Here is a 25,496-nt window from a genome sequence, read left to right as displayed (position 1 = left end):
ATCCCGACTTTTCCCCGAGAGGAAAAGTCAATCCAAGAATTGCTCAAAGGATGTCTCGACTCCGATTAGGAGCCATCAGACGCAGAGATTACAAAAGAATGCAAGAAGGAATGTCCTCGGAGGATGAATTCTCGGACACTTGTTCTGCAATCGCTTCTGATGATACAATGTCTAGCACAGGACAAATCAGAGAAGTATTCACAATCACTGCTGATCAGTTCACTCAAATACTTCAGGAAGCTCTAGCCAAACAACGTGAAGAAATTAGAGCTGAAGTGAAGACAGAAATGAAGTTGGCTATCCAACAAATGAGAGAACTGTTAACTCAACAGCCTTCCATGTCCCTATCCAAGAGAATGGGATTCAATACCGTACCCGTCAAAATTCAATCTGATTAACTTCACACCGTTTGAGGGGAAGAGTTCGCTGATTCAACACTTGATTTATTTCAAGTCTCATTTGGGCATGATCTCTGAAAACGAGGCTTTAATGGTCCGGATCCAAGTGAATGGAATTCAATACCGTACCCGACAAAATTCAATATGATTAACTTCACACCGTTTGACGGGAAGAGCTCGCCTATTCAGCACTTGATTTATTTCAAGTCTCATTTGAGTATGATCTCCGGAAATGAGGCTTTAATGGTCCGGTCATTCATTGGCACCCTTCGTGGGCCCGCCTTCGATTGGTACCGACGGCTCAAGCCAGGGAGCATTAATTGCTGGGATGACATAGAAAGTTTGTTCCTCAGCAACTTCTTCGATGATGACACCGAAGTATCAATCGGAACCCTTCTGGATGAAAAACAAAAAGACGGGGAGTCAGTCGACAATTTTGTCAAGCATTTCGTAACAAGGTAATGAATTGCAGAGACCCTGTTACAGAGGAGTTCATCCTGCAAACATGCCATAATAATCTCTCCATCGATGTCCTGGAAACCCTGGGGGTCGTACCATCCAAAACTTGGAAAGATTTGAAAATGCACGGCGAACAAGCTGAACACTTTCTTAAAAGAAAGAAAGCTGAGAGAAGCCAACCGACAACATCTACAATCGCTAGGAACGCGACTCTCGATCCGAGGTTTCAGAAGGAGTATTCTTTCGAAGATGATGAAGCTCCAGCCATATTGGAATACCTCCTCGCCAACGACAAAATCGAGCTACCGCCTATTAAAGATCAGGAGGGTGCTAAGATGATTACAGATCTAAACTACTGTGCATACCACAGAAGGGTTCTTCATCCCACTAATATTTGCTTTGGACTCAAAAACAAAATCCAAGCCCTAATTGACACCGACGTCATAACGGCAAAACAAGCCGATTAAAGACGACCTAACTCCATTGGATACACGAGTATAAACTATTTTCCTTCACTCCGATGAGTATACGAGTATAAACTGCTTCTCCATCTCACTCCGAAAAGTATACGAGTATAAACTGCTCCTTAATACTCCAAAGGTATATGAGTTTAAACTATTTCCTTTCTTTCACGGGAAGTTCCTGGAGAGCGCCATGCGTAGTACTCTTAAGGATAACCTGATCATGCAGCCAAATGTAATGATAAACCCAGTTTCATAAGAAAAACTGGGGGTAGATGGTTCATGTAAACGAGAAGTTCTCGGAAGAATGCTATATGTAATTTTCTTAGGGATAACCCGATCATTACAAACAAAGTGATAAACACTACATCCCCACGGTGATTTCCGAATACTCTTTTGCTGAGGTGAGATTCGATCACTTCGTTGGATCAGTCTTTCCTCACAAAATTCTCTCTTGGTCAAACCTTTAAACAGTTAGGACCAAAGCCAAAATCCCCTCTCGATTCCTTCCATGAACGAGAGGTCCACAAATCGAAAGATCAAACCTTTAAACAGTCAGGATTATTCAAACCAGTCCAGATCCTCTAAGTGGAGATCCCACTTTGAGTTTTTTTTGCACCAGGAGATAGGATATAAAATTCTTCCTCTCCATCATCGGGTTCATCTCTACCAACAAACAAGAGACCAGGAGATAGAATATAAAATTCTTCCTCTCCATCATCGGGTTCATCTCTACCAACAAACAAGAGACCAGGAGATAGAATATAAAATTCTTCCTCTTTATCATCGGGTTCATCTCTACCAACAAAAAAAGAGACCAGAATACTCCAATAAGTACACGAGTCTAAACTGTTTCCCTACCATCAACAGGAAGTTTCTGGAGAATATCACTCAAAATATTCTTAAGAATAACCTGGCTACCTCCCAATGGGTATACGAGGTTAAACTATTTCCTGAGAACTCAAAATAAATGAGTATAAACTGTGTTCCTATGAAGACTGATACAGTGATTAACAATGCAGTATCAATTTGATGACAAAAGCTGAATTCACAAGTACAAATTTCAGCTTTAATTCAAGATCTCGACAACGGTCAAGCGATGAACGCCATGCCGAAAGGACCTTAGCTATTCTACAAAGCACTAAATAGACTGAGAGACAAAGAGATCAAGTGTTGAAGCCATCTACAGGTTCTTCTATACGATCTACCCAACCAAGCATTGAAAGGATCTTATCCAAAGCATCCCAGAACTCCTCTATAAAAGATTGAGTCTGGAATACTTTGGAGGGGGTATCTGTAGGTGTCAAAAAATGCTGAGAGATATCCAAACACAGCTCAAAAGGAAGTCATCCAAAATGTCAAAAAGAACACAAGTATAGACTGTCTCGCACGCGAGACAGTCTTTACTGTCTCGCACGCGAGACAGACTTGACTGTCTCGCCGTGCGAGACAGTCTTTACTATCTCGCGGGCGAGACAGACTTTTACTGTCTCGCCCAGTTAAAACGAAAACTGCCTGACGGTTACTGTTTCCGAGACAACATTTACTGTCTCGCGGGCCGAGACAGCAAACACTGTCTCGCCCGCCGAGACAGCAAACACTGTCTCGGCAGCCGAGACAGCAAATGCTGTCTCACGAGCTTGTTTTCCGCCAACTGTTCCTGGAGGTTATAAATACCCCCCGAAGGCCATTTTTGAAGGGGGCTGATCATTTTGAGCACTTCAGAGCAGATAGAGCAGAGTTCTTGAGCTTCCGGCAATCCCTTGAAATTGAGCTTTGACTTGATTTCAAGAAGAACGACTATCTTACTTTGATAAGATATCGTTTCAAATTCTTACTTCGATAAACGAAGGAAGAATCATTAAACCCCTCACGATTCAATTAGAATCTGTGATTTGGTGGTCCACGAGTCAAAGCGCTCCCGGCACAGGCAAAGATCCCACGCAAGCAGCGATCCAAACAACGATCCTGCGTTTGTTTCTCAAGAGTTGTAATTTTTCCTTTTGTTGTGTAAAAGGAGTCTTATAAAAAGGCTATTCCTTTTTTGAATTTATTGTAATCGACCGAAGATATAATGAATTCCATGACAAAGTCAACTTTTGACGCAAACATACAGTGACTGATTTGAATTTTAATTGTGGTTAGAGGATGATGACTTCTTCGTGTCGAAGTTTGATATTTCGCTATTCAATGGCAAGATAAATTTTACAGTATGACAGTACACGGTTCAAGATATTCTTGTGTAGCAGGGTGTTGATCAAGTTTTAGAGGATAAGAAACTTGAGTGATTGAAGGATGTTGAATGAAATTCTATGCAAAAGAGGACGGTTAGCACAATTCGTTTGACACTCGCCCCCGAGATCAAGTATAATGTTATGCAAGAGACCACACCAAGAGGGTTGTGAAAAAGGCTCGATGAGATTTATGCGTCAAAGTCGATGACCAACTGATTGTATTTGAAAATAGATCTTTATTCGTTGAAGATGGAAGAAGGTACTACAATTCAAGACCACGTCAATGCCAATCAGCTAGTTTGCCAACTTATAAATGTTGATGAGGAGATTAAAGAAGAGGAGCATGCGCTATTCTTATTGTCTTCCTTGCCGAAGTCGTACAAGCCGTTAGTTAAGACGATAATTTTAGGGAAGCAGACTTTGAAGTTCGATGATGTGACAGCACTCCTACGTGAAAATGAAAGAATGATGGGAAAGGAGAGCGCATCTAATGGTGGTGAGAGTGCACTAGCTTTTGAAGGTTCTAATCGAGGGAGGAGTATGAGAAGATGTGACAGTTATCGAGGAAGGTCAAAATCTCAGGCCTGAGACGACAGCGAAAAGAATTGTTATTATTGTGAAGAGAAGGATCACATTCAGTTCAGATGTTCCCAGATGCGTGATGATTTGAAGAGTATTAGACAGATGAAGCTTTAAGAAAATGGGAAGAAGGCGGACTCCTTGGTGGTTGTGTGTGATGAAGATGTGGTTTTATTAATGCAGAGTACATGTACTGATGCGAGTAACACTTGGGTGTTAGATTCTGCAGCCTCTATGCACGTTTGCAACAATGAAAATTATTTTAACACATTGAAGACAGATAAAAAATTTGACGACGTGATTGTTAGAAATAACAAGAAGATGAAGGTTGAAGGTGTTGGAAGTGTTCGCCTCAAGCTTCACACTGGAAAGGTCGGAATTCTTCATCATGTGAGATATGTGCCGTCATGTGGTGCTAATTTAATTTCGTTGGGTGAGATGGCATCACGTGGGGTACAAGTATGTGGGTGAAGGAGAATGATGCAATGTGTATAGAGATAGTGATTTGATTTTGCGAGAGAGGAAGAATAGCAACCATATTTGCTATTTAGATGGGCGATCCGTTAATAGTGTAGATTACTCTTCTCAGACACTTTTCCGCAAGGGAGAGATGAAGAACAAGATGAAGAGAGTGAGTTTTTCTGAATCCGTTGAGACACTTGGAGATTTTTCGTCGAGGGAGCATATGTTGGGTATCAACTCAAACTCCAAGTTAGTATAGTGTTTTTAATTCTTTGTAGAACTTCATGAGAGTATCAACTCAAACTCCAAGTTAGTATAGTGTTTTTAATTCTTTGTAGAACTTCATGAGAATTAGATAGGATTAGAGATCTATCATGATTAGGAGTTTGGGTTCCATCATGATTAGGAGTTTGAATCTTATTCTAATTAGGAAGTTAGGTTAGAGATATGATTTTGGTTTCCCTATATATGTCCTTCTATTATTAGAGGAAAAACTAAGAAGAAAAAGAAGAAGAAGTGTAGAGAGAAAGAGAGAGAGAGTGTGTGTTTGACAGTCTTTGTCCGTGCAAAAGATTATAATTTGGAGGTGATAGTGTATTGATTTTGATCCCGTGGTTTTTCTCTGTTGAGAGTTTTCCACGTTAAATCTTGTATGATTTTATTTGCTACGTTTAGTGTTTTTTTTTTGAGTTTTTACGAGATCTAAAAATTCTCCACACAAGGATATAATTTTTTTCCAAAATAAAACATGGTTTGAGATGAATAGAAAAATTGTTTTCCTTTTGTTTGTTTTTCCCCTCTTTTACCCTCAGATGCTTCCATATGGTTCACTAATTTAACTATGTGTAGGCATAACAAATATTGAGATCCATTCCTTCAGATTAAGTACAATGCAATAGGAATTTATTTGGCTAAAATTAAGTTGTGTCGGGATAAAATATAAAATATAATTCTGAACTCTCATCATAACTTTAGAGTTTTGATGTAATGATTAGAGGGAATTTAAGTTAGTATCAGAGCAACCCTTGTTTAAATCCTAATGACAATGAATTTAAAACGGATTTTCTAAAAATTGATGTTGTGTGGGTCCAGGTTTCGGTCCATTAAAAGTGTGCTCAATCTGTGGAGGCATGTTAGAATATAAAAACATAATTCTCAACCCTTAGTATAACTTCAAAGTTTTGATCTAATAGTCAGAGGGATCTTAAGATGATGATCATTTAGGAAATTGGAAGTGCAAGAACAAAAGGGAGCTCATGGGTGATGATAATTTCTTTAATGCTCTTGTGTCTAGTGAGAATAATAAATTTACCTAAAAGGTTCAAAACCTTTTGTTTTCTAGTATCAATATAATTATAAACGAAAGAAGTTATACAGTTTGAGTTCAACAAATATGTTACTAGATATTTCTCAAATTTTCTAGAGTTGAACGAAATGAAAGAGCGAATATATAATCCAATCTATGAAGTCCAAATCATGTATTCATGGATTCACGTTGAACCATTCTAAATATTGCTGTTTTCATGTAGCTTCTGTAGAAAAATATTTCAGAATTGTGGTGATCAAGGAAATAAAGGAGCTTAGTTCGGCATTCAAATTGAAATAGTCTGAGAGATAGATTGGTATCTGCTGATAAATATGAAGACAAGGAAGAGGCAGAACTAGAGAAGATTGTTGAGTTTTGTTTGTTGGAAAATTTGTAAAAAAAAGACAATGAAAGAATTAAATGTTTTATTCTCTTAATCTCGATTACAATTTAGATTCCCGATTACAAAACAGAAGAGAATCGACAGAGATCCTCCCCTTTGTTTAATTCTGGGTTCTTCATGGTGGCGATGAAGTACCTCCCTCGAATGCTTACGTCGAGTTTGCTCTCTGTTGACGATCCGACGTTTCGATTCACTGGAACGATATCTTCTCCTCACGATTTGACGCTGTGGAGAACTTGCAAAGCAAGTTTGAAACTCTTAATGAGTTAGGGAACTCTGAGCGGGTTATAACTCTATGGAAGAGTTGATTGATTTAACCGAAAATTTGTTTGTAAGCCAAGTTTGATGAAAGCTCCTGTTGCCGAAGAATGCTCTGAGCTCTCCTAAGATAAATGTCGCTCTCCCTTAAAGATGATCTGCTAAAAGATCTCTTCTTTGCTACTGAAAAGAGGATCAATCCGAGAGCCCGAACTCAATTGAGTTTCCCGCTATTTATAGGGGATTAAAGGGTATAACTACCCCCTTAATTCGCTCCTAAGTGGGGCTGAATGGGGTGTAACCGCCCACTTAAATAGCTCCCCAAATCATGGGGAAAACGATTTTGAAACCGTTCAGTTCGTGCTTTGAACGAGTCAAACGCTGAAAAATAGTGTTCAGGGCCCGAACTCTGCATTTTAGACTTGAAATGCAGAGTTGGGCCTATTTTGATGGCTGAACACACAGGTCGCGCTACGTTGTAAATCTGAAACGTAGAGTTGGGACGCAGAGATGAACTCCGCGTTTTGAGTCCACGAACTCTGCGTTTTTAATTGGAGCGCTGGGGATGACCTCTGCGTTTTGACTCTGAAACGTGGGCATGACCTCTGCGTTTTGATGTTGTAACACAAGGATGACCTCTGTATTTTGATGGTGTAACGTAGGGATGACCTCTGCGTTTTGAGTCTGAGACGCAAATGTGAGCTCTGCGTCTTGATTTGAAGAGACCGTCAATTTGTAGTCACTTTTGCTAGAGTGTTGCAAAGAGCGTCATCTTGTAATCTTCATCTTGGCTCCTTAAAAATATGAGAGTCGTCAGATGGTAACTCCCGATGTTGATTGTAAAGGCTGTTGAACTAGAGCTTTCATCGATTGTTATGAAGCTCGTCAGATTGTAACCTTCATCGATCTACATAAAAGTCTTCAAATTATAGCCATCTGGAAGTCGTCAGATTGTAACTTCCATCATCGGTGTTTGATGAGGATTAGCTATTTGCAGTGATTTTTAGATAACCTACAAGTTTTTTCAAACCCCATACTTGAAAAAGGGTTCACTAGTGATCACCTTCTATTTTCCTAAAAAATCTCTTGCTGCAGAGATAAGACTTGTTAATCATTTTTGAAATAGTTGTGTAAACTTTAAAAATGTCACATAACCCCCTTAATTTTTGTCTAGATACCTCCCTAACTAATAACATTCAATCTATTTCAGCACATGCGTCCAAATGAGTAAAATACCCCTGACAGAAAAACCCATCCTATGTCCTTTTTAATAATTTTAGAGGTAACTTTTACAGAACCTCCTTAAGTTTAGTCCATTTTTGACCAAAATGCTCTTGATTAATTAAGTGTGGGTTCACATCTGAACATATATAACTGCAATATTTGCTCATATTTTGAGTTGAAAATTGTGAGATATTGTCACGCCTCGGGCCCACGGGCCCGTTGGCGGCTGCAAGCCGTGGGTTCACGGAGAGCCAACTCGTAGGTTGGCTAAATCCACAGTCAAAATGCTAGTACTAGTTGTTCTTGGGCCTTGAGCTTCTCTATTTAAGCCACTAGCATTTCTTTACATTAGTCCATGTGAGACTAAAGTGGGGGTGTCACAATCACCCCACCTCACAAAGATGACGTCCTCGTCGTCACGACATGATAATTGACACATCCCAGTATCACTATCAGGTGATGTGGACTCTAGAGGTGGCTCATATGGTCTTTAGAGGTGGCTCCCACTGTATCCACACGGTGTAACACTTAGACCCATATAGCACTTAGCTCCACACTTCCGGCTGTCAACTGCTCTGATACCATTTGTCACGCCCCAGGGCTACGAGCCCGTTGGCACGTGCGAGCCGTGGGCCACGGAGAGGAACTCGTGGGTTGGCTAAATCCACCGCCAAAATGTTAGCACTAGTTGTTTTTGGGCATTGGGCTTCTCTATTTAATCCACTAATATTTCTTTATACTAGTCCATGTGGAACTAAAGTGGGGATGTCACCGATATCATTTATGATTGAAAGGGTAAATCAAGTAAAGATTGAGTAAGAATTTCAAATAGCATCAGTTTCTTTCGATACCTTTGCTTTACCATCCTCAAAAATTTTCTCTAAACATTCTCTTAATTATTTCTCTTACAATTTGAGCCATTTGCAAAATTTAATATCTTTCTAAAGGATTGCATATTTTAATTTAAAATAGTAATTTTGTAAATTGCAATTCTATCTAGTAAGCTTGATAGTATATATATATACTGTGCAATTAAATATTTAATTAATGGATATATAATGCAATATACATGTACACGTAAATGATTTGGGTTCATGAACAAATATCTAATAGGATTTCATGATTATTCAGTATAAGGAGGTTTCCACTTTTATAGACTCTGGATTCATTGTTTTGCCCAAGGTATTTGTCATCTATATATGCAACGTATTTGACAAAGGGTTTTAGCTATATAACTTGAGAGTGAGAGACAAGAAAATACTGCGAGAAACAATTCAACAGTTCCTTCTGGATTCCTTTTCTTTATCATGTTTATGTGCTTTTTTTAGTTTGCAAAATGTTTCATCTGGTGCTGTAGGAGGATAAGAAGTGTCTCATCGTCCTTTTGAAGCTCAGAATCCAATCCCATAAAACCAGGACTAATGGATAAGGTAACACAAAATGAAATCAGTAATTTATTTGTATTCTCAGATCGATCATAAAATTGAAGTTAAATTTAATGAGTGCAAGTTTCTTGCCCTTATAGAAAGTTTTGCCCATCATATTTTTTCCCCCTTACTAGAGTAATTCCCATCCTCTCAACACTCATTTCCAATTGCATATTTTAATGTACTACAGTTATTTGTTTTTTTTAAATCATCCCTTCAGTTTTGACAGTAGTTTTTAAATATGAAGACACTCCTACAATCTTAGGGACAAATCCTCAGCCTGAACTGCTACAAGATCACAAGGTATAACTTCTTCATGCACATCGCAAACCCAAGCAGTGTTTTATGATTAATTGCAGATAGACAGTTTACCCTATATACAGCGTTAGACACTTATTATATCAAAATTCCTTAATAGCACTCAGACCCTCTGATGTCGAAACTGTTAGAATTAATATAAAACTATAATCCTCTATATTTACCATAACTTCGGAGTTTTTGTGTAATGATTAGAGGAACAAAATTTAAGATGGTATCAGAGCAACCCCGGTTCAAATCCCACCGGCCACGAATTAAATGCGGATTTCTAAAAATTGACACCGCTACATGAGTCCAGGTTTCGACCCATAAAAAAGGCGCTCGACCTGCGGGGGGCATGTTAGAATTAATATAAAACTATAATTCTCGACCCTCACCATATCTTCAGAGTTTTGGTGTAATGGTTAGGGGAACTAAATTTAAGAGAAACAAATTTCTGCTATCTATATTCATCAACTTGATGTCGTGTAACATGAATGTGTGGCAGAGATCCCTCATACGTTAATATCTGTTGCATGATTTTAATAACCGAGAGAAAACTTCGTTTGGACAGCAGAGGAGATAATCCAAGTGCTAACAAATTTTTTTAGGGATGATAGGTGACTTGCCCGTTTTTCACGAATCTCAAAGTATACAGTTTCATTTCTCATATTCCAATATTTGATAAGTATATTGATGCGGTGTAAATTGCAAATTAGATGTGGCGGCCGAAGGGCATGACCAGGACTATGTCAAGATTTGGAATGAATTTCGAGGGAATTCCCTACGTCAACGGGATGATTACGCGAGAAGAAATCCAGAAGGTCTGGGCTGAGGTCTTCGACAAATTACTGGGAGGACCCTCGAACGAGTACTTGTATTTTTGCTCCATCCGCAGTCTAACAACCAAGAGTTGAGGCAAACAAAATTAGTTTTGTGTAATAACTATGCTTTACAAGAGAAGAACTAAATTTGGTGCCATTTCGATGTTCAAAATAACTTTTTTTTTCCTTCCGAGTTTAAGGTTGGAAGTTGCTTTCGATCTCCATAGTTTCTGGCGTTAATCTGTTATATACTATCTTCTATTTTTTATTGTTTATAAAAAAATTAGGGTAGATTTCAGAGAACATCCCTTAAGTTTGGGCATTTCTCAGATAAACTCCGTTAACTTTCAAAATGTCTCAATACCATGGGGTTCTTAGGAAGCTCCCTTCAACTTTCAAATGGGTGGGAAATATTATGCAGGTTTGAGAATCCAAAACTTGAGGGAGGTTTCATGATATTTTAGAAGTTCAGAGGGTTACGTGAGAATCAGTAAAACTTAAGGGGACCTTATGAGATTTACCAAAAAATTTACTATGGTCCTTTACTGCATTGACATGGCCTAAACAAACCATGTTATATCTGAAAAAAACTATATTCTTTCACATGAAAATTTAGGTACACCTTAAAAGTGGCTAATTACCAGATTGATATTTTTCTTAACCTTTTTTTTACCACTTTGGTATTTTTTTCTTGCTCTAGCATCATTTTAGTATTTTTTTTCTTGGCCCATTGTGCAAATATACCAAAAAGTGGAAAACCAGATGAAACATTAGCTATTTGAGTTCAACAAATATGTTACTAGATACTTCTCAAATTTTCTAGAGTTGGAAGAAATGAAAGAGCGAATAATCCAATATTTGAAGTCCAAATCATGTATTCATGGATTCACATTGAACCATTCTAAATATTGTTGTTTTCATGCAGCTTCTGTAGAAAAATATTTCAGAATTGTGGTGATCAAGGAAATAAAGTAGCTCAGTTCGGCGTTCAAATTGAAACGGTCTGAGAGATAGATTGGTATTTACCGTTAAGTATGAAGACAAAGAAGAGGCAGAACTAGAGAAGATTGTGAAGAAATTACAGAAACTCAGAAGAATCAGGAAAACCAGGCGGCGGTCGACCGGTCCGGTCGACCGGATCGGCATACAAAGGTGGTCGTCGACGGTGGCGGTCCGACGCGAGGGGTTCTCTGGATTTTGGATTTTCTACTGGGAGCTGGTCGGTCGACCGGGCCGGTCGACCGGAATTGATCGCGGGTCGACCGGTCCGGTCGACCGACGCTGTTTTGGGCTGGGCTTCAGGTTTTCGACCCGATTCGTTTTGTAAGTTCTATATATACCTAAACCTGTTTGTTTAGGGAGAGGTTGGACGAATTTGAGCAGCCAAAGAGAGAGAATCATTGCATCCAATTGTGGGAGAGCTTTGAGAGATCAAGTGCTTTGTTTTAGGGTTGGTCTGAGAGATTTGTAACCCTATTTGTATTCCCTTGATTTCTAGTAGTAAAATCCCCCCCCCCCTCCTTGCCCCGTGGACGTAGGCAACTTGCCGAACACGTAAATTCTTTGTTCTTGCTGTGATTGTGGTTTGCATATTGTTTGTGGTTTAGTTAAGTTATTGTTCGTGTTGCCCTAGAAAGCTTCCGCTCGCGCACAAAATTGGTATCAGAGCCTAGATCGACAACATGGGAGATGCAGCACGTCAGGTTCGTCTCTAACAAAGGCGATACAGAGTCTGAGCATCAATAACACGAAGATTGATGTTCCGAAGTTCGATGGCAAGATCAATTTTGGATGTGGAGGTGTCAGGTGATGGATGCTTTGGATGCACAGAATTTGGAGGAGACTCTTGAGTTAAAGAGAAACCTGGCTGAGTTGGAGGATAAGGTTTGGAGAAAGATGAACAATAGAGCTTGTGTGGTTATTAGGTCATGCTTGACGCCGGATCTTATTTATGATGTTATGAACGAGACGTCGGCGAAGAAGATGTGCGAAACACTCAATGAGAAAATATCTTACGAGAGCATTGAGAATCGGCTGTCACTTGAAGAAGAGATTTACCAGTTTCAAGATGAAGAGAGGGGTTTCCATCAGGGAGCATGTCAACAATTTCAACGTAAGCTATTTCAGATCGGCGAAGAAGATGTGGGAAACACTCAATGAGAAATATCTTACGAAGAGCATTGAGAATCGGCTTCACTTGAAGAAGAGATTTTACCAGTTCAAGATGAAGAGAGGGGTTTCCATCAGGGAGCATGTCAACAATTTCACTAAGCTACTTTCAGATATGGCCAATGTTGATATCATGGTTGAGGATGAAGACAAGGCGATGCTACTTTTGTGTTCGTTGCCCGAAGATGATTATGGTACGTTCGTTCTCACTATGATCAATGGAAGAACTACAGTTAGCTACAAGGAGGTGACCTCAGCTTTGGTGAACTATGAGTTGAGGAAGAGTGATGGTGAACCCTCCGAGAAGGCATCGGGAGATGCGTTAGCAGTTCGAGGCCGAGATCCAAACCGTCGTCAGTTCAACCGCTCAAAGTCAAAGAATAGGAGTGCCTATAAGAGTGTTGGTAGAAATCAATGTCGGTATTGTAAAGAAGAAGGACATTGGAAGATTGACTGCCCAAAGTGGAAAGAAAAAGCCGGAAAGAATAAGGGGAAAGCTGCACAAGCTTCAGAAGTGAATGTTGCAAAAGCTATTGGTGAGCATTCAGATTCAGATTCTTCAGGCTATTCATGCCCTGCTTTACCGTCGGTTTGCTATGCGGATTCCACGGAGTGGATGATGGATTCGGGAGCTACATATCACATCTGCCCTAAGAGGGAGTGGTTTTCTAGCTTTGAGGAGCTGGAAAGAGGGGATGTCGTGCTTATGGGTAATGATCACGTATGCCCTATTGGTGGTATTGGTTCAGTCCGGATCAGGATGCATGATGGTGTAGTGAGGGAATTGAAGGAAGTGAGGTTCGTGCCGCAGTTGACGAAGAACATCATTTCTCTTGGGACTTTGGAGGCAGCAGGATATCGAGTGATCTTAGAGGATGCTACAGTGAAGGTCACGAAGGGTTCTATGGTGGTGATGCGAGGTGTCAGGGAAAACTACCTATACTACTTGAAGGGCAAGACAGTTACAGGGGGTCTGGCAGCTTCTATCACTACAGAGGAGGACACTACCACCTTATGGCACATGAGACTTGGACACACAGGAGATAAGTCCCTACAGTCATTGGCTAAACAGGGGCTATTGAAAGGTGCTAAGACCTGCAAGATGGAATTGTGTGAGCATTGTGTACTTGGGAAGAAGACTAGAGTGAAGTTCGGCACCGCTGTTCATAACACCCAAGGTACATTGGATTATATTCACACGGACGTTTGGGGTCCTTCCAAGAACACATCTCTTGGTGGGGCCAACTATTTTGTCACTTTCATTGATGATTATTCCAGGAGGAATTGGGTATACCCGATGAAGCATAAACATCAGGTCCTGGATATTTTTGTGGAGTGGAAAAAGAAAGTGGAGCTGCAGACAGGTAGAAAGGTGAAGACTCTACGTTCAGATAACGGTGGAGAGTACAAGAGTGATCCGTTTCTGCAGTTTTGCCGGGATCACGGCATTAGAAGACACTTCACAGTTCGAGAGACACCGCAACAGAACGGGGTGGCTGAGAGATTGAACCGTACCTTGCTGGAGAAGGTGCGGTGTATGATGACGCAGAGTGGATTGCCTAGATCTTTTTGGGCCGAGGCGTTGGTTTATGCGAGCCATCTTGTGAACAGGTTGCCGTGCACTGCGATAGACGGGAAGACTCCTTTGGAGCGTTGGTTTGGTTCGGAGGCTAGTGACTATGAGTCGCTTCGGATATTCGGGTGTCCAGCTTATTATCATGTCAGTGATGGTAAATTAAATCCGAGAGCGAGGAAAGCAGTCTTTGTGGGATTTAGAGATGGAGTCAAAGGCTTCAAGTTATGGGATCCACAGGACAAGAAGATAGTTATTAGCAGAGATGTCACATTTGACGAGGCGTACATGATGAGGCCTCGAACCCCTCAGCAGGTGGAGGGAGACCAGACAGGAGAGATATCGCAGCAGGTGGAGGATGATGTGACTCCACCCACTCCAGAGAACACTGTATCCATTGAGGCTCCTACAGAGGTGACACTGGGAGGAGATGAGATGACAGATGGGCAGATACAGGATACAGTAGATCATGGGACTCAGGAACAGGGTCATGTTCAGAGGACCATTGCAGCAGATAGACCGAGGAGAGAGATTCGTCGGCCAGCTAGGTATAATGATGTCATGGTCGCATATGCATTATCAGTGGAGGTCGTTGATGATATGGTTCCAGCCACATTCAGGGAGGCAGAGTCTAGCCCCGATTCGATCAGGTGGAGGGAAGCTATGGAGGAGGAGATGCGGTCTCTTCAGAAGAACGACACTTGGACACTTGCACATCTACCTAAGGGTAAGAAAGCTATTGGTTGCAAGTGGGTATATGCGAAGAAGGAGGGATCTTCTATTGGGGACATTCGGTTCAAAGCCAGATTAGTTGCCAAGGGATATGCACAGCTTGAGGGCATTGATTACAACGAGGTATTTTCACCCGTTGTGAAGCATTCGTCGATTCGGATTTTATTGGCGTTGGTGGCACAGTTGGATTTGGATTTGGTCCAGATGGATGTGAAGACAGCCTTTCTACACGGTGATTTAGATGAGGAGATCTACATGACACAACCACAGGGTTTCAAAGCTGCAGGAAAGGAAAATTTGGTTTGTAAGCTGAAGAAGTCTCTTTATGGTTTGAAGCAGTCACCAAGACAGTGGTATAAGAGATTCGACGGCTTTATGATTGGCCGAGGGTACACAAGGAGCCCATATGACCCATGTGTTTATATGCACAAGCTACAGGATGGTGAGCTCATATATTTGCTTTTATATGTTGATGATATGCTTATTGCTTCCAGGAATTCTTCGGCTATTCGAAAGCTGAAAGAGGAGTTATCATCCGAGTTTGAGATGAAGGATCTTGGAGAGGCAAAGAAGATATTGGGTATGGAGATCGAGCGAGACAGGGTGAAGGGGAAATTGAAGCTTACACAGAAGAGCTACTTGCAGAAGATGTTGAAGAAATTCAGCTTTGATGGCAATGCAAAAGCAGTTAGCACACCATTGGCTCCCCACTTCAAGCTTTCAGCGTTGATGTCACCTGTTTCAGTTGAGGACAGAGATTATATGTCGAAGGTCCCATATGCTAGTGCAGTAGGTAGCTTGATGTATGCGATGGTGTGTACGAGGCCAGATTTGTCACAGGCCGTGAGCATGGTATCGAGATACATGCATGACCCCGGGAAGGGTCACTGGGAGGCCGTGAAGTGGATTCTACGGTATGTTCGAGGCACCGTGGATGTTGGTTTAGTGTTTCAGAAGGATGAGAAGGACGGGCAGGCTTGTATTGGTTATGTGGATTCAGATTATGCTGGAGATCTTGACAAACGCCGGTCTACGTCAGGTTATGCTTTTACATTGGCAGGTGCACCTGTATGTTGGCGTTGCACGCTTCAGTCCACAGTGGCTCTCTCTACTACAGAGGCAGAGTATATGGCAGTTACTGAAGCTATTAAGGAGGCTTTATGGTTGCGTGGATTATTGGAGGACTTGGGGATTGCACAGGAGACTATTCGGATATATTGTGATAGTATGTCGGCTATCTATTTGGCGAAGAACCAGGTTTATCATGCGCGCACGAAGCACATCGACGTCAGTCTTTCAGATGCAGTCGGTTTGATCAGTATATTCAGATGGGGGGAGATCGCGTTTCAGCTCGAGTATTGTTCCTGGACTTGTTGAGGAACTATTGGATGATTTAGTGTCGTCAGGTTTTGTTGGTGGAAACATTCGCCGAGGTGGAGAATTGAAGAAATTACAGAAACTCAGAAGAATCAGGAAAACCAGGCGGCGGTCGACCGGTCCGGTCACTGGGAGCTGGTCGGTCGACCGGGCCGGTCGACCGGAATTGATCGCGGTCGACCGGTCCGGTCGACCGACGCTGTTTTGGGCTGGGCTTTCAGGTTTTCGACCCGATTCGTTTTGTAAGTTCTATATATATCTAAACCTGTTTGTTTAGGGAGAGGTTGGACGAATTTGAGCAGCCAAAGAGAGAGAATCATTGCATCCAATTGTGGGAGAGCTTTGAGAGATCAAGTGCTTTGTTTTAGGGTTTGGTCTGAGAGATTTGTAACCCTATTTGTATTCCCTTGATTTCTAGTAGTAAAATCTCCCCCCCTCCTTGCCCCGTGGACGTAGGCAACTTGCCGAACCACGTAAATTCTTTGTTCTTGCTGTGATTGTGGTTTGCATATTGTTTGTGGTTTAGTTCAAGTTATTGTTCGTGTTGCCCTAGAAAGCTTCCGCCGCGCACAACAGATTGTTGAGTTTTTTCAAGCCCCATACTTGAAAAGGGTTCACTAGTGATCACCTTCTATTTCCCTGAAAAATCTCATGCTGCAGAGATAAGGCTTGTTAATCATTTTTGAAATAGTTGTCTAAACTTTAAAAATGCCACTTAACCCCCATAATTTTTGTCTTGATACCTCCCTAACTAATAACATTCAATCTATTTCTGCACATGCGTCCAAATGAATAAAATGCCCCTGATAGAAAAACCCATTATATGTCCTTTTTAATAATTTTAGAGGTAACTTTTACAGAACCTCCTTAAGTTTAGTCCGTTTCTGACCAAAATGCTCTTGATTAATTAAGTTTGGGTTCACATCTGAACCTATATAATTGCAATATTTGTTCTTATTTTGAGTTGAAAATTGTCAGATATCATTTATGATTGAAAGGGAAAATCAAGTAAAGATTGAGTAAGAATTTCAAATAGCATCAGTTTCTTTTGATATCTTTGTTGGGAAATTTCACTCTCCCCACCTACTACAATATGCACAACTCCGAAGCCAACCCACAATCAACAAGATATAAAATGACTACAATCAAGAAAAAAACACCGGGATTTGCGTGGTTCGGTCGACCAACTTCGACTACGTCCACAGGACAACAATACGAGAAATTCACCATGTATCAGGGAGAACTACAAGAAGAACCAATCAACTATCATCTCTCAATCTCTCAACCTCACATACATAATCAACTCTCATATTCTCTCCAAAGCACACTCCTTGTAATCTTTTGCATGGATAAAGATCACGAAACCCTCGCCTCTTGCATAATATTCTTAATTCAGGCTACGACGCCCTCTACTAACCCTAGATTACATGAATATTGGCTCTCTCTACTGCATCTTCTCTCTACTCTCTTCTTCTTTATTTTTCCTCCAACAATTGAAGAATATATATAAGAAAATCAAAACCATATCTCTAGCATAACTTTCTAATTAGAATAGGATTCAAACTCCTAATCATGATGAGACCCAATCTCCTAATCATAATAGATCTTTAACTTATCTAATTATCATGAAGTTATACAAAGAATCAAAGACACAATCCCAACATGCTTTACCATTTGTAGGCGTCAAAAATTACCTATAGATCCCCGAATACAGCTCGGGACAAAGAGAAAGCGATGAACGTCATTATCCAAGTCGAAGAGGATTATCCGAGTCAAAGAGGATTATCTGATGCCGACAAACGCAAGAAGCGAAACGGCGAACCGAGTGGCCTGCGCGCTCAACAGTCAACTCGTGCGCGTCAATCAGCTCGCGCGCGTCGGTCAACAAGCGCCCGGCCATATCAACACGCGCTCGCGTCAACGACTGCGCGACGCCAATCAATATGCACGCGTCAATCAGCTCCGCGAACGGTCAATCAACGCCACGGCCCAACAATCAGCTCCGCGCGCTGTCAATTCAGGCTCGCGCGGTGTCGGTCAACACGGTCACGATCACTCAGCTCGTCAAGGTTAACAGACGATCAAAACGCAAAATGGTGAAAATACAAGTCCCGAAAAAGGTCAAAAAAAAAAAAACACCAAACAGGTTCAGCAAAAAAAACCAAACTTCCCGCGCCCGCGCGCGGCGACGAATCGACCCACACCCGCGGTGGGTCGAATTCAACCGACCTGCACCGCCGGGTCGGACGAATCGACCGCACCCGCGCGGGTTAGACTCAACGACCCGCGGGATGGGCGCGGGTCCGGTTGGAATCGCCAGGCGGGTCGGATCTGTCTGACCCGTGCAAGCGTGGGTCGAATTGTGCCGCCCTGTGCCCCCCCCACGCTGTTTCGACCTCCAGACGTGTTTTCGACGGTTTTGAGCGGTTTTCTCGGGATTTATCTGTTCCAAGGGTTCCCAACTGACTTGATATCATCCACAAACATGGTTAGGCCATTATTAACTGAAGATATAGCCAAATCTATCATTCTTATCCGAAACCCCCCAACCGAATACTATAAATACAGGCCTAGGGGCTCATTTCAAAGGGACAGACATCAAGAGGGCGAAACGCTGCCGAATTGGAGAGTGGAGCCACGAATTTACAACAAGGGTTAGTAGATCTTGGCGAATTCCTATGCATAAAGATTGGAGTTCGAGAGGTTTGAGACTCGTCCCCTATTCCTCCGGATTTAAGCTTGGTCTTAAATCTCGAGAAGAACCGTGATCTCGCTTGGTCGGGATCATCGCTGCAGCGATTACTTCCTTCATGAAGTAAAAGCTTTGATCAACTTAATCTGTCAACCGGATCTGATCCGTGGCGGTCCACGGATATCAACGTCCTCGGCACAGGCAAAGATCCCACGCAAGCAGCGGGTGATAAACGTCCGTTGTGCTGTTTGACAAGAGTTGTAATCTTTAGTTTCATTGTATAAAGGAGATCTTATAAAAAGATCGACCTTTTCTCGTTTATTTGAGTTTATTGTAACGACTGAAGTTGTAATAGATTCAATGACAATGAAAACAACGACTTTTGACCCAAACACCATCCTCAAAAAAATTCTCTAAACTTTCTCTTAACCATTTCTCTTACAATTTGAGCAATTTGCAAAATTTAATATCTTTCTAAAGGGATTGCAGTTTTTAATTTTAAACAGTAAATTTGTAAATTGTAATTGTAGTAAGCTTGATAGTATACTATGTAATTAAATATTTAATTAATGGATGTGTAATGCAATGTACATATACATCTAAATGATTTGGGTTCATGAACAAATATCCAATAGGATTTCATGATTATTCAATATAAGGAGGTTTCCAATTTTATAGACTCTAGATTCATTGTTTCGCCTAATGTATTTGTCATATATGCAATGTATTTGATAATGGGTTTTAGCTATAAGTTGGGAGTGAGAGACAAGAAAATACTACGAGAAACAATTCAACAGTTCCTTTTTTATTCCTATCACTACTAAATAATGAGGCATTCTAGACGGAAATTTCCGTCTAGGATACCTAGAATTCCGTCTAGAATGCGTATCCTAGACGGAATTCCGTCTAGAATACGCGTCTAGTATGTTTTCGTCTAGGATGTAGTATTCTAGATGGAAATTCCGTCTAGAATACATTCTAGACGGATTATTCTAGACGGAATTCAAAACCGTCTAGAATACATGTAAAGACATTGTTGCTACTCTTCCTATTGAAGCAGAACTCAGAAAGGAGATCGAGGAACAAGTTCGAGCCGCTCGCCGGGAGAAACTCTCTGCTTTCAAGTCCAGGATAAAAACCCTCGAGTTAATGAAGCCTGATGTTTAGCTCTTGACCTGTTTTTGATTAAGGAATTTTGTATCTTTTTCATTTTAGAATACATCCTAGACGGATTATTCTAGACGGAATTTCCGTCTAGAATACTACATCCTAGACGGAAAAAACTTTCGTCTAGGATGAGTATTCTAGACGGAAATTTCCGTCTAGGATAGTCATCCTAGACGGAATTTCCGTCTAGGATGTTTTTTAAATTTTTTATTTTTTTTTCAAAAACAACAAATATCCTAGACGGAATTTGAGCATCCTAGACAAAATTTCCGTCTAGGATGCTATGCTACAGTAGTTTTTTTTTGCAGAATCTATTTTGAGTGCATGTACACAATATTGAACAAAAAAAATTATATTCATATCCAACACAAAATCTACTTAAAAAACTATAATTTACACTCATGTTCAGCAAATTAAAACAGGATACAAGCATGCCAGACGAATATCGTACAATATTGATAACATATATAGTAGCAAGTCCTTCAGTCACACTGACATACATCACACCAAAATCGGCTACTGCTAAGTAACAAGTTTTTAAACAACACTTAAACGGTTTCCCATTACAACTTAATATAGCTAGAGAATAAAATTAGCAGCTCGATCAACTCGAAGAAGACGAAGTAGAATCTGTCGTCATGTACTAAAACTCTACATGTTCAGGCCAGGGTAAAAGCAGCACCTCAGTTGCTGAGGAATCTTGCGGAGGGAGTTGCTGAGGATGCGCTCGAATGATTCGACAACGGAGGCGTCACCATCGCTAGCATCGTTGGGGATCGATTGCCAGTGGCGCAGAGAGAGAGAGAGAGAGAGAGAGAGAGAGAGAGAGAGAGAGAGAGAGAGAGAGAGAGAGAGGGAGGGAAGGAGTTAGAAAGAGAATTACGGGGGGAGAGCTTCTTATTTCGATTTTGGGTGGAAATTTGGGGTGAATTTCGATTTTGGAACGAAAATTTGATGTTTTTATTTTTTTATATGGGTCATTGTATCCTAGACGGAAATTTCCGTCTAGGATGTATCCTAGACGAAAATTTTCGTCTAGGATACATGACCATTTAAAAAAAAAATTTTAAAAATAGAACCGTCTAGGATACTATCCTAGACGGAAATTTCCGTCTGGAATATTTTATTCTAGACGGAACATTCTAGACGGAAATTTTCCGTCTAGTTTAATACAAACTAGACGGAAAATTTTCCGTCTAGAATATTCCGTCTAGGATATACGTTTTTTTACTACTGTATTCTTTATTATGCTTATGTGCTTTTCTAGTTTGCAAAATTTTTCCTATTCTAGTCAAAATTCCGGTGCTGTAGGAGGATGAGAAGTGTCATAGGGTTGTTTCCTATTCTAGTAAAAATTCTGGTTTCTTATGTACTTAGAATAAAACCTTATAAATATGGGTCTTCCAAGTCTAGGGTTTGTTTTTAGAACCATAAGAAAAGCTGCAAACTGTAAAGACTTGAATTGGGTTCTAGAGAAAAAATTAAAGGGGAAAGTCCTATGGCTTGTGAGAAACTTTTCTGATATCGAGAGGAGAGTTTTCTTGCAGTGATATTGAAAAACTCAAAACAGGCAATATCTTTGTAATATCTGAAAATAAAGTAGAGTTGAATTTTTTCCACATGAATATAGGCGGTTGCTAAACCATGTGAATTGCTTGTCATTTTTGTTATTTTAAATTCATAATTATATCCACTATTGTCATTTTTGTTATTTTAAATTTCATGATTATATCCATTTATGTTATAACAAATCCCCAGGAATAAACTGATATGAATAGCAAATAAAATATGTGGCTCAGCTTGTAGCCTAGGTACACAGGCAAAGGAGGAAAATAATTTTACTAAATTGTGAGGAATACAATGCAGGGATCTCTCAATTGTTAGGGATTCGAAACAATCAATCGAACCCTTGCCCTTCCGGACCTTGTGTTGAAAGTAGGAAAGTAGGAATAAAACCACAAATAAAGATCTAACTTGCAAAAAACAGTAAAGGAGAGGAACACACAGATTTAACGAGGTTCGGCAACGTGCCTACGTCCTCGGGAGCCACACCACACAATCTCTTTATTAATTGAAGAAGAAAATACAAGCTCTCAAATAAGGGATTAATCTCTCTGAGATTCTCTCTCTCTTTGCAGTCAAAAAGCTCTTTTTTTTATGTTGTACAAACCCTAAAATCGTTTGGGGGTATATATAGAATCCTGGGTGAAACAGATTCCTAAACAGAACAGGATTCTATTTGACTGTGTCGCGGTCGACCGGCCCGGTCAACCGATCAGATTCCAGAGAGTTTGGCGGTCGACCGTCGACCGGCATGGTCGACCGCAATCAAAACCCGAGACCAGATTTTCCTACAGGGTTTTGGCGGGGGGGGCTCTCCCAGCTCCTGTGCACGTTCGCGGTCGACCGACCCGGTCGACCGTGGATCTGTCTGCTCGTTTTCTTGTCCTTTTGATTTCAGCTCTTGTCTCGAACTTTGGGTCTACACCTTAGACTAACATCAATCACTCAAATTATTAGTTTGCCCATAAAGAAATTCAAATTGAGAACCATACTTTTTCTTTTAGGACGAAGTAACCAATGCTACTCTTAAATTTAGTTCCTCTAACCATTACACAAAAACTCTAAAGTTATGGTGAGGATCAAGGATTATAGTTTTATATTAATTCTAACATGCCCCCGCAGGTCGAGCGCCCTTTTTTATGGGTCGAAACATGGACTCACGTAGCGATGCCAATTTTTAGAAAATCTGTATTTAATTCGTGGTTGCTCTGATACCATCTTAACTTTAGTTCCTCTAACCATTACACAAAAACTTCGAAGTTATGATGAGGATCAAGGATTATAGTTTTATATTAATTCTAACAGCTATAGAGTTCATAGGATTACAACAGCTTTTGTTGTTATTAGTTATACCAAGGGTCTGAATTCAGATTATTTAACAGAGTACATTAATTAGCATTCAAAACTGAACAATCTCCTCTATGTTTGGTTTCTTGTAAATTGTCCTCATCTACCTTTAGACTACTCAAGCTGTCTCCTATTTCGAGTTACACTCTTTGGGCTCTGGCATAATGCTCTCTTTATCAAGCAAGTAGTCCTAAAAAATACTTGTTGCAGTTCTCTTTTTTTCTAGTTATCTGATATACTGTATTTTTTTTTTGTTCAATATATGCAGTGGGGTCTGAAATGGTGATGGTGGATGATATTCCTTTTTCTTCTGAGATCACTACCACGAAGCTTTTGCCTCTTATAGGAAGTGGTATAAATTCCATTATTATTATTGTTGTTGTTGTTGTTTTGTAATTTTTTAGCGAGCATATTGTTTCCCGTCTTGAAATAGAACATTTTTTAAGTACATAGTATGTTCAATTTGGTTATATTTGATTGGGTAGAGCATGTAATATATTTTGGGTGGGCTAAGTCTTTCAGCAAAGCAGAATCCGGTTGAATTTTGAATTTTGGTATTTTGGCAAATACAAGAACCCAACAAACAATGACTTTAGTTTATTTTTGTGGTTTTCTATCTATTGGGAGTGATTAGGACAATGTTTATTAAGTCTAATATCTCTGAGAACGAATCCATAAAGACAATGATTACAGCTAAACTCAATCTGATGATCCTAAGTCTAAACTTATAAGCTCTAGGTCAAAGCTAGCTTCATATTATTTCCTTTTTTTTTATGTTCACTCAAACAAAAATGAGGAACAGCTAATTGCAACTTAACCGACAGATGAATGTATATGGTTGACTACTTTAATTATGCAGGCGTTACAGATATATATTGAGATCCATTTCCTCCAAATTAAGCAGAGTGCAGTTGGAATTATTTTGGATGGAAGTTTTGTTGAGCATTTGGGGCATTGGAAGGGTAAGAATAAAAGGAAGCTCATTGGCGATGATGGTTTCCTTGATGTTTGTAATTATCAGCTCAGCATGCTACCTTGACCAAGCTATTCATAACCATTCTATTGCATTATTTTAATTAGTGCTTGTTGGTAAAAATACTAACTAGTATTCATGGATTCATATTGAACCATTCAAACTAGTACTCTTTTCATGCAGCTCTTGTAGAAAAATATGTCAGAGTTGTGGTGATCGGGGAAATAAAAGGAGCCCAATTCGGCGTTCAAATTGAAACTGTGGAGAGAGGTAGATTGGCATCTGCCGATAAATATGAAGACGACGAAGATGCAGAATTAGAGAAGATGGCTGAGTTTTTCCAAACCCCATACTTGAAAAAGAGTTCAATCATCACCTTAATTTTACTTCCCTGAAAATTCTCATGGCTGCAGAGGTGAGGCTTGCTAATATTTGTTTACTGTTCAGATTGTTATTGTACATAACTCTAATTTTTTGTTGTAATTTTGAGTTGAAAATTTTCAGATATTGTATGTGATTGAAGGGAGAGATGAAGTGAAGATAAAGGTGGAGGATGCAAATGTGGCTGAAATGATTCAGAGATGGTATTTGGGTGGGTCTGCAGCTGTGTCTCCAAGCACTGTGCAAAGCTTGGCTGAGAAATTTGGAACCGGCCAGTTTATCTTTTGCTTAGCCTTTTCATGTTCATGTGGCTGACTTACTAGTTTCTCAATCCTAAGATCTGGAAGTTCTATAACGAACAAAGTACAATTTTGTATTTGAATGTTTGCAATAATCAACCAGGTACTTTTTTTAATCTAATAAATTATCTAGCTTTGTGAATGTAGGGGAGTCTTCTGATAACTAATGTAAGTTTGGGATCGAATTCTTGAACTTTTCTTTTGTGCAAAAACTTATAATTAAAATTGGACAAGCGGGCTAGCATTCAGAGATCTAACTCTAATTATTTTGTTTTCTTTTTATTTATTTCTTTTTATTTTGGTCAAGCAGCCACTTGTCCACTATTTTGAGCAAATTGGTTCAAGCACAAACCACCAATAAGTTAACGTGTGTTTTCATATTATTACCTAATGTAGATAACAGTGAAGTGTAAGTCCTTAAGTTCTCAAAAGAGTAGGGCACAGATTAGAAGTAGCTTAAGAATTAAAATGCTATGGATATATATAAATTTTAATTCAATGTGATATTGAAAACTTGTGAGTCCTCTTCTTGGGTAATTATATTTTTTTCTGGAACCACAAAGTAAAATATCATCTTACTCCATGATAATTGTTAGACTATAGAGAGAGGAAACAAGAGAGTTTGAGCAGTCTAGAAATTTTAACTATCAGAGAGTTTTATCCTCGACCACAAGGTAAAAATTATCCGATCAATATGAAAATTTAGAGTATTATTTCTGAGATGCTAATTCTGACATCCTACGGTCAGATCGTCAATCCAAGTCCTCTGAAGTCTTCTGTCATCCACCGTTTGGTTAGTTAGTTTAATGTTATCCACTCTTCGGAGTGAATTATATTATTTATTGTTGTTCAATGACTTCCCTCTAGAACTACCAGAGAAGACTTGTTGCA

General features: G+C 40.0%; 1 pseudogene; it reads left to right on the top strand.

The window, feature by feature from the left end:
- Window positions 3,802-25,151, top strand: LOC109830745 (annotated as a pseudogene).

Source organism: Asparagus officinalis, chromosome 2, assembly GCF_001876935.1.
Source record: "Asparagus officinalis chromosome 2, Aspof.V1, whole genome shotgun sequence".
NCBI lineage: Eukaryota > Viridiplantae > Streptophyta > Magnoliopsida > Asparagales > Asparagaceae > Asparagus > Asparagus officinalis.
The sequence above is the reverse complement of the archived record's forward strand: the minus strand, read 5'-3'. Positions and strand labels throughout refer to the sequence as shown.